Source organism: Mus caroli, unplaced genomic scaffold (assembly GCF_978045245.1).
Source record: "Mus caroli unplaced genomic scaffold, Mus_caroli_1 scaffold_3, whole genome shotgun sequence".
Lineage (NCBI taxonomy): Eukaryota > Metazoa > Chordata > Mammalia > Rodentia > Muridae > Mus > Mus caroli.
The window spans coordinates 138,772,063-138,781,609 of record NW_028227258.1 but is presented as its reverse complement, the minus strand read 5'-3'; the positions used below and the strand labels follow the sequence as shown (position 1 = coordinate 138,781,609).

Sequence of the window (9,547 nt, the reverse complement as noted above, 5' to 3'; positions counted from 1 at the left end):
TATACCCAGCCAAACTTTCAATTACCATAGATGGAGAAACCAAAGTATTCCATGACAAAACAAAATTCACACAATATCTTTCCACAAATCCAGCTCTTCAAAGGATAATAATAACAAAAAAAAAAAAAAAAAACAGTACAAGGATGGAAACAATACCCTAGAAATAGCAAGAAAGTAATCCTTCAATAAACCTAAAAGAAGACAGCCACAAGAACAGAATTGCAACTCTAACATAGGAAGCAACAATTACTTTTCCTTAATATCTCTTAATATCAATGGAATCAATTCCCCAATAAAAAGACATAGACAAACAGGCTGGCTACACAAACAGGACCCAACATTTTACTGCTTACAGGAAACCCATCTCAGGTAAAAAGACAGGTATCCATCTTTATTACGGTTAAAGGGTACATGCCATGTTACTACAATGTCTTAAAATGACTACATGCCATTAAAGAAAAATTATAAAACTTCTTAGTCTTCCTAAGCCTTATTTTACCATTGTATCTCTTTTTAAACTAAGACAGTAACAACAGGTCTCTAAAGTATTTTGGATTATTATGAATTTTTATATAATGATAAAATTCAAGATTATAAAGATATATTCAGATGAGCAACAACTGACTTAAAGATTTATACATAACTGCTCATTTTTTGGCTAACTTTTCATCACAAGGCTTCTGGAAATCTAGATGAGTAGCAACATACTTTTCATAAATGAGGTATATTTGATAATCAAATTCATGTTTAAAATCTTTAAAATCTGAGCGAATTACTCAGGTTCACAGTAATATTTATTTAGCCTTTTATCTTTCTTCTCTTCACACAACAAACCTAAAAGAAGACAGCCACAAGAACAGAATGCCAACTCTAACAACAAAAATAATAGGAAGCAACAATTACTTTTCCTTAATATCTCTTAATATCAATGGACTCAATTCCCCAATAAAAAGACATAGACTAACAGACTGGCTACATAAACAGGACCCAGCATTTTGCTGCTTACAGGAAACCCATCTCAGGTAAAAAGACAGGTATCCATCTTTATTAAGGTTAAAGGGTACATGCCATGTTACTACAACGTCTTAAAATGACTTCAAACTTTAGATATTTGAATAAACTAAGTCATACAAGAAAAAAAATACCAAAAAAAACCCAAAAAAACAAAAACAAAAACGAAAACCCTGTGGCATTCTGTTTTGATGATTCAATTAAGGGAATTCAGATAAGACTCAAATTTAACAGGAATAAAGGTATGAAACTCTAACAGTATATAGGCAGCTGACATAAACTGTTAATTTAATGACAATCCTTATTTAGCCTTCTTATATGTTTTCAAGATTAAGCCTAAAATCATGTATACTTAATTTATAGATGGTCCTCAAACTCTTCAATGAACTGCAGAAATTTTCATTTAAAGTGTTTGAGAAATGTTCCATAGCAGACAGAACTACACCATCCTAACTGGAACCCTTAAGGTCTCCAAAGAAGACAGATAGGGCAACAATACCTCCACTTGAATTGTGATAACACTATTCACCAGGGAAATCTGCCCCATTTCTCACATGCCACCGGGGCTCTGTCCAAACTACATATTTTTTAGGTTGATTGCCTTATTCAATTTTCCCAAATTATTCCACAGAAAAAAGTCTAAGAGACCTATGTCTGACAATCAAAGGCCTATGCTAGTCTGTGAGGGCTGAAGATTAGATGCTGTCCTATATGACAGCTAAGGACTGACAACTGGCTCCAACAAAGTCTAAGATAACCTGTCATAGGCAATATGAAAGTGTCAGTCATTTTAGTTGATACACAGGTCATTTAGATTATACTTCTCATTATAATTTTTCCTCCTCAGGTATCTAAGAGGGAACCATACTAGCTCCTTCCTCAGGTGTTCAGCTACCTTCTCAGTTCTCTTCAAATGTAAAATTGAAGTATCAGACCTCACTTACCTAAGTCTCTATCCTAAAAAGACAATCTACTTTGTTACCAGACTGATAAAATCACCAAACAGGTTTTAAAGTACCTTTTTTTACTATACCTTTATTTAGAAGAGCTTGTTTTACAATGACTGCTCAGTATTCAACCACTTGTGTCTCATAGTAAATAACTGGATATCAAAAGTTTAAAGTTTATGTAAATTCTGACTAAGAAAGTGTTCTAAATTATACAAATATGAGTTATTAAAAAAAATGAAGCTTGTTGTGAGTGTATCCAGAGCCACCCATTTGCTGGGGCTTGACATCATTTAAGGTCAAGCCAAGGGACAAATATACTCTTTACCTTCCCCCCATTCCTTCTGCTTTTCAACCACAAAATCCATGGCCTGAAAATTTATTATTAAGATGCCAGTCTGCTGCTGTTCCTTTTTATGTAATCTTAGAAGGCTTGTGGTGGGTTTCAATCTTATGATGCTATATTGTGTACATTGCTTGTGGTTTTGAAGCTTAAAGCCTGTTCATCTAGAAGAATCAGGGTCATAGTATCAGCTCCCAAGTCTGTGCTGCCTCCTTGGCCAGTTTGCTGTTCAAACCAATGAAGTTGCTATGGTTAAGAAAACTTGATGTACCCTGGGTTGAAATTTTCTCTGGACTGCCAAACAGTTATAAAAGGTCTGAAGAAGTGAAAGCTTAGGTAAGTTGTAAAGGCTTAAGAAAATGTTTCAAGATTTATAAATACAGTTTGTAAAGATCTGGAGTGTAAAAAAACAAGCTTCAAAATTCCTTTCCTCCCTATGCTATGCACTTACACTAAGACTTCAAAAGTTCAGAATTTTAACAATCAATGGAGTTCTGATAAGGTATTTTAAGGGTCCATAATTTACTGAAGAATGATACCCTGGACTCAAATATTATGGAAAAGCAAAAAAATTTTATTCTGCAAAGTCAAGCATGCTGGAGTCTCCTACTATCAAGTGAACTTGAAGGCCAAATTTAAATCACATTAGAGGAATTCTTAAGTAGGTGACTTTTATCTTAATCTGTTGACTCTCTCTAAGGACATTCCAGAGCCAGTACTGGGCTGTGGGAGGCTGGATACTATTGCTGACCCATTGCACTTGCCTCAGGCCATGTGGCAGGGCAGCTTCTAATGGCAGGGCAGTTTCTGACTAGCTGCCTGAAATCTGGGTTGTGTTTTTGTTTTTTGTTTTTTTGGCTTTTTCGTTATTGTTTGTTGTTTTTTCAGTACCTGGCTTGCCTGCACTTGCCCAGTTCTTGAAAGCAGAGATTTAGGCCTAGTTTCCTGAACTGCCAATTTGAAGCCTGTTGTGGAATCAGCCAAGACAGTCTTAATATTAATCTACTTCTGATGAAGCATTTCTAGTTATTCTTATTGTCACAAGCTGAAGATTTTAAATGTCCTTTGATTGTCTTCCAAGTATATACTTAAAAATGGTTGTCATTGTGCTAAAATCTTCATTGTCCAATCTTTATATCCAGCTTTCTGGAAAGTATATTAATTCTTTTAACTCCAAATAATTTTGGATTACTCAAATTATTACTATGACTCAAACGTATGAGTCTACTGCTTCTCTTACAAAAGTGGTAATGCTAATACATCTAAAACATTAGTGTCATTTTGAAAATTAAAAAAAAAATCTTGTAATCTTCAGTGAATCCAATTGGATCCACCTCTCTCAGGTTTAATGGACTATGGATCAGAACTCTTGTCAAACAACAGCCTAAATTCTCCTGCTTACTGTCTATTCCTGATAAGCCAACTTCCTCTCCTCCTCCCCTCCCTCAACTGCCAGGACCATGGCCAAGATGTTTCAAATGAACACCAAAGATAATTTTTTTGACCTAAACTCCATAACTTCAACTTCTTCTCCTAGTCCATCTGTCCCAACATATCTCAAATCAACTACAAACTACTCTAGTAATTTACCAGTTCTAGACTTTGCCTCAGAGTCTGTATCAGAATAGCTTCAAAATGGCTAGTCCCAGGAAGTCCAGCCTCACAAACTGCAGCCTGCCTTTTCCTTAGCCCCAGATAATCCTGCAGAGCCTAGAAAGTAGGAGAAACAACCTGTTCTCACAGGACTCGGTCAGCATTCCAGAGTCCTTGCTGCCCCCAACACAATGTTGTCCCAGTGTCACCAGGAAGTAGTCATAGAGAGGACTGAAAATCCCCCGAAATGGGAGGGACCCTCACTCAAGCCCAGGGATGACGTGAAGCCCAATAACTCACGAGAGACAGGTCTTGATGCAAACAGCAAGAGGTTTAATTGGGAAAGGCCAGTGCACTGGGGATGACTCGTATCCCACGCAGGGGTAGAGGAGTCGACCCAGAGCTCAAAGGGTAAGGGATTTATAAAGGCAGAAACCGCAAATACCTAGCATGAGGCTATAGCATTTGGCAAACATAGTGGGTTCAAGAAACAGTTGGAGTATTCTGTACAAACATTTCCTAAAATAATGGAGCAGGTTAAACTTCTACTTTGTGGTTACTACATCCTGAAACAATGGGGCGAGTTAAACTTTTACTCCCTGCCATTAGTGAGGTCTATTTTGGGCACAAGTCTAGGAGCTTACATAATTTTTCACCCTTCTCTCTCAAGATCTTTCAGGATCATATCAATCCTTATCACTTATGTTGTAGAGGTCAGGTCAGGACCTTTGGAAAATTCTTCCAGATACCCTTCCAAGAGAAAGATCATGGAGCACTTAGGTACCCTTCCTCTCTGGAAAAGAAAGGCTAGTTATATTACTCAGACCACAGTGGAGGGGGGAACCAAACATTGTCCACGTACAGGTTGGGGAGACACAGAGCAAGTAGACACATTCCACAGGGTGGACTGACCATTGACCACCTACAGACAAGGGAAGTCCTTGCCATCTCATTCCCTAAAGACCAATCAGTTTAAAAGTCACACTGTTCTGCCAAGCACATTGTGCCTAATGGCTGGTGCTCTGAAAACTGGATTAAAAACTCGATGCATGGGCTCTGTGGTGTCATTCTCTCACTCCTTCATGTGCAGGGGTACCCCAGCATGCTGGAACAATAAAATTCCTCTTGCTTTTGCATTGATCCCTGGCTCTGAGTTGTTCACTGGCGGCAGTGTGTGTGTGTGTGTGTGTGTTTTTGTCCTTCAGTAAGTTAAAGCTTGCCAGATTGTTAGCTTCAAGCTTGGGCTCAATGGCTGAGGTACATATTTAGTGTATCAAAGTGAACCTGTCTATCAGATTCTCACTGCCTCCATCCCTGCCTGAAATAGGGCCCTCCTTACTGGCTTGTATACATTGCCCTAAATTTCTTTTTTTTTTTTTTTAAATGTCCACGTTTAATGTAAAAGGTTAAGCATTGGGTTATTTACACGTGCATTAGAAAAGATGGCGGAGGGGCTCCGAGAAGACAGTTCATATCAATCAACCCCATTAAATAGAAGCTTCTGTTTCCAAACAGGATCTCGGTGGACCAGCACCAGCTTCAGATGAGGTCAGCCAGGTTCATGGGCATCTCATCTATCTGGGTGCAGTAGTACTGCTCAATGTCCTTGAGAATCCGGATGTCATCATTCTTCACAAAATCAATGGCCACACCTTTTCGTCCATACCGACCCGATCACCCAATTCTGTGAATGTACAGTTCTCTGTTGTTGGGCAGGTCATAGTTAATGATGAGGGACACCTGAGGGACATCCAGGCCCTGAGGCCAGACGTCTGTGGAGATGAGCACCCGGCTGGCACCTGACCGGAACTCCTTCATGATAGACTCTCGTTCTTTCTGGGGCATGTCTCCATGCATGGATGACACAGTGAAATTGGCTTCTCTCATTTTCTCTGTCAGCCAGTAAACCTTCCTCTTGGTGTTGCAGAAGATGACGGCCTGGGTGATGGTCAGCGTGTCATAGAGATCACATAGAGTATCAAACTTCCATTCCTGTCTTTCCACGGCCACAAAGAACTGTTTGATGCCTTCCAGAGTCAACTCATCACGCTTCACCAGGATGCGGATGGGGTTGGTCATGAACTTGTTGGTCATCTCCAGGACCTCATGAGGCAGTGTGGCACTGATGAGAACGACCTGTGTGGCTGGTGGCAAATACCTGTACACATCATAGATCTGCTCCTTGAAACCTTTCTTCAACATTTCATCAGCCTCATCCAAAAACAGCATCATGATAGCCCGTGTTCGTAACTTCTCCAGCAGATCAGATCAAAGACGCATCCCGGCGTGCCTGCCACCACATGCTGACCATAATCCAGCTTCCGGATGTCCTCCCTGACACTGGTGCCCCCAATGCAGGCATGGCACTGCACGTTCATGTAATCCCCCAGAGCGAGCAGACCCTTCTGAATCTGCACCGCTAACTCTCTGGTTGGAGCCAGGATCAAAGCTTGGGTTTCTCGAACCTGGATATCTAAGCACTGCAGCACTGAGATACTGAAGGTGGCCATCTTGCCTGTGCCAGACTGAGACTGTGCAATGACACCTTTAATTATCTGCTTGATAGCACGCTGCTGGATCGCTGAAGGTTTTTCAAAACCATAGGCATAGATGCTGCGCAGCAGGTCCTCTCGCAGGCCCATAGTGTCGAACGCAGGGTCACATCCCCCTCCTCGCTGGTCTCGAACTCCACTTTGGTCGTGTCCTCCTCTTTGAGCAGCCTCTTCCGCACCCAGCCAGACATCGCCATCTTGGCCGTGGCTGCCATGATCCCGATTCCGCTGAAAGACCTGAAATTATTATTATTTTTTTTTTTGATGTACAAAGAGGGGCTCTATTAGAAGGGTAGTTATGGGGGAGGGACCATGGAGGAAAAAGTGTGGAGGGGGTCAGTCTTCCTTTAGGCTCCTGAACACAGCAGCTGGTACACTCTGCTGTTCCAGTCGGACTTCATTGGGCTCCAGGTCCATCTCGTCCTCGTCCTCGCCCAGCTGGATCTCCTCAGGGTTGGCCTGCTGAGCCAGCTCTGCCAATTCCTCCCTGGATGCATCACTCCTCACAAAGAAGATCTTACTCTGGGCCCTGGGGTGCTGGTCCCGCTCTGCCTCAGCTGCCAGCTGTTCTGCTCTCTGTTCCAGCAACTTCATGTCATCCATGCCGCTCTGCCCAGGAGCCAGGTCAGACACGGTGCCTGTGGCACTGCCAGACACCTTGAGCATCTGTGAAGCCATGAAGTTGACCTGAGTATTGTATGTGGCCTGCACACTCCGCCGTATCCTCAGCATCTCCCTGATGGTATCCTCATTGCCGTGCCAGACCTCAAAGTCCTTCCATGTTTGCCAGAATGCCCCAGTTGTCCGGGGATCACAGATCTGGGAGCAGAAGCTGTAGATGGCCCGGGCACGGTCGATTTCACCGAGCTTGCACTCCATGTCTGCAAACCGCAGGCACATCTCACGGGCATGCTCATCAGACAGCACCTCAATGGCCTTCTGGTAGATGGCACGAGTGTGGGTGACGCCATAGATCTCAGCAGCCCGCTTGATGTAGATGTTAAACATGTCGTACTGCTGTGCTGGCTCCACTGCCCTGGTCGCACGGTCATACACAGCCATGGCATGGCGGGCAAGGCCCCATTCCTCCTCCAGCTGTGCGTAGAGCAGGTATAAAGTCTTGGCATATTTTGGTGGGCAGCCATCGAGTGCCTGCTCAAAGAGATCCCGTGCACGCTCCAGCTTTCGGCCCCCAGAGCGCGAGATGAATTTGGTCAGGTAGGTGCTCCAGATGTCTGAAACATTGGGCCACTTGAACAGTGAGATGCCACGCTCATATGCCTTGAAGCTCTCCTCAAAGTACTTGTGCTCCTCCAGGAATATGGCATAGTTAATAACGATCTGTGGTGTGGCTATGCGCAGGTCCAGGATTCGGTCATACACTGCCTTGGTTGACTGGAAAGTGCCCAGGCTTTCCTCCAAGTCAGCAAGCATGGACCACACCTTCAGTGACTTATATACACAGTTCTGCACAGGTTGTGAACCATCAAAGTACTCAGCTCGGCGGGCAGGCAAAGCCGTGGCTTTCCGAAGCAGCTTTAAGGCCTCGTCGTAATTCTCGTGCCTGAGCTCCAGCTCCCCACACTGGCACCACACACTTGCCAGGTCATCCACCTGCTTGAAGTTCACCTTGGTGACCTTCTCTAGGATGACACGAGCATCATCCAGCTGTCCATTGTCTTCGTAAAACTTGGCGAATGCAACCCACAGTGTGTGGGGCTTGCCTGTGGCTTTGAAGGGGTCTACTGTTTGCACAGCCTCTGTGTATGTGTTGATAATCTCCCGAGGGCGGCCCTGATGGAGGGCTACACGCTTGTGCCACTCGTGGACGTGGTGTGGGTTCTGGCGCAGAAGGACGCTATTGAGAAGCAGGGGCCGTCGGCTGATGAGCTGTTCGAAGCGGGCCAGGAGCAGCTCTAGGTCCACATTGTCCTCCTCCTCACGCCCCAGTTCAGAGGCAGTCTCCATCTTCGCTGCAATCATGCTCTCCTCAAACTGGGCGTAGCTGTCGAACACCTGGGTGAAGTCCCGCACGGTCATCACCGTGCGAATGGCCTCCTCATACACATCCCGAGCCTTTTCGAAGTGGCCACTGCGGATATAGTAGTCTGCCAGAGAGCACCACAGCTTGCCCAGCTGGTCAGTGAAACGGGTGAGCCCACCACGGATTATGGCATCCACACTGAGAGACTGTACCTTGTCTGGATTCTGGGAGATAAGGTCACACAGCTGGTGCCATAGCTGGTAGTTGGATTTACCAGCCTTGGATACAAAGCGCTCATCATTCACCACGGTGGCCAGGCGCTGTGCAGCCTCATCTAGCCGGTCACTGGATTTGAGATACTCGATGTATTCCTCAGCGCTCTCAGGACTCAACTTGAGGAAGCGATGGTAGCCTCGCACAGCAGTCTCAGGCAGTGGGTAGGAGCGCAGGAAACGCAGATACAGGGGCCAGATGCGAGAGTGTTGTGTGATGGGCAGTGCCCTGAGGGCACGGTCAAAGGTGCGGCGGGTATGTGTTACCCTTCCCTGGTCCATGAGAAACTGGCAGTAGTCTAACCACAGGCGTGGCATCTTGTGCATGAACACAAAGGCCCTCTCATGGCAGTTGTTGACATCTTCATAGGCAGGGTCAGTCACACAGCGATGTTTCACCTGTGCCCGGCGTGCCTTCAGATAGCGGTACCAGAGTTTGTAGCTGCAGGGAAGCAGTTTGAGTGCCCGCTCATACAACTGGTTGAGTCGGGGCTTGGGGGCCCCCTGTTTGAACTCGATGTAGCGGAGCCAGCATTTGACGGAGAACTGGTTCCTCATGATTTCTTCCTCATAGGGAAGGTCCTCTTCCTCAAAAACAAGGTCCGGCCGCTTGGGACGCGGAACTCGCGCCATCACCACCACCTTCCTGGCTCTCTGGTACAGTCTGCAGCCCAATTCCCAACAATGGTTCAGTCGCAGCTGTGAATAGAAGTCCAAGGATCTAGTAGTTACTCAGTCTCACACAGCAAGCAGGCAAAGGAACAGAGCAAGATTCCCTTCTTCCAATGTCCTTATATTGTCTCCAGCAGAAGGTGTAGCCCAGATTAAAGGTGTGTTCCATCACA

The 9,547-nt window shown here is 44.7% G+C and overlaps 2 pseudogenes; both read right to left on the bottom strand.

Annotated features, from left to right (window-relative positions):
* Positions 1-5,433: 5,433 nt before the first annotated feature.
* Positions 5,434-6,661, bottom strand: LOC110291065 (eukaryotic initiation factor 4A-III pseudogene; annotated as a pseudogene).
* Positions 6,662-6,754: 93 nt separating this feature from the next.
* On the bottom strand, positions 6,755-9,343 carry LOC147005667 (pre-mRNA-splicing factor SYF1 pseudogene; annotated as a pseudogene).
* Between the last annotated feature and the right edge of the window lie 204 nt (positions 9,344-9,547).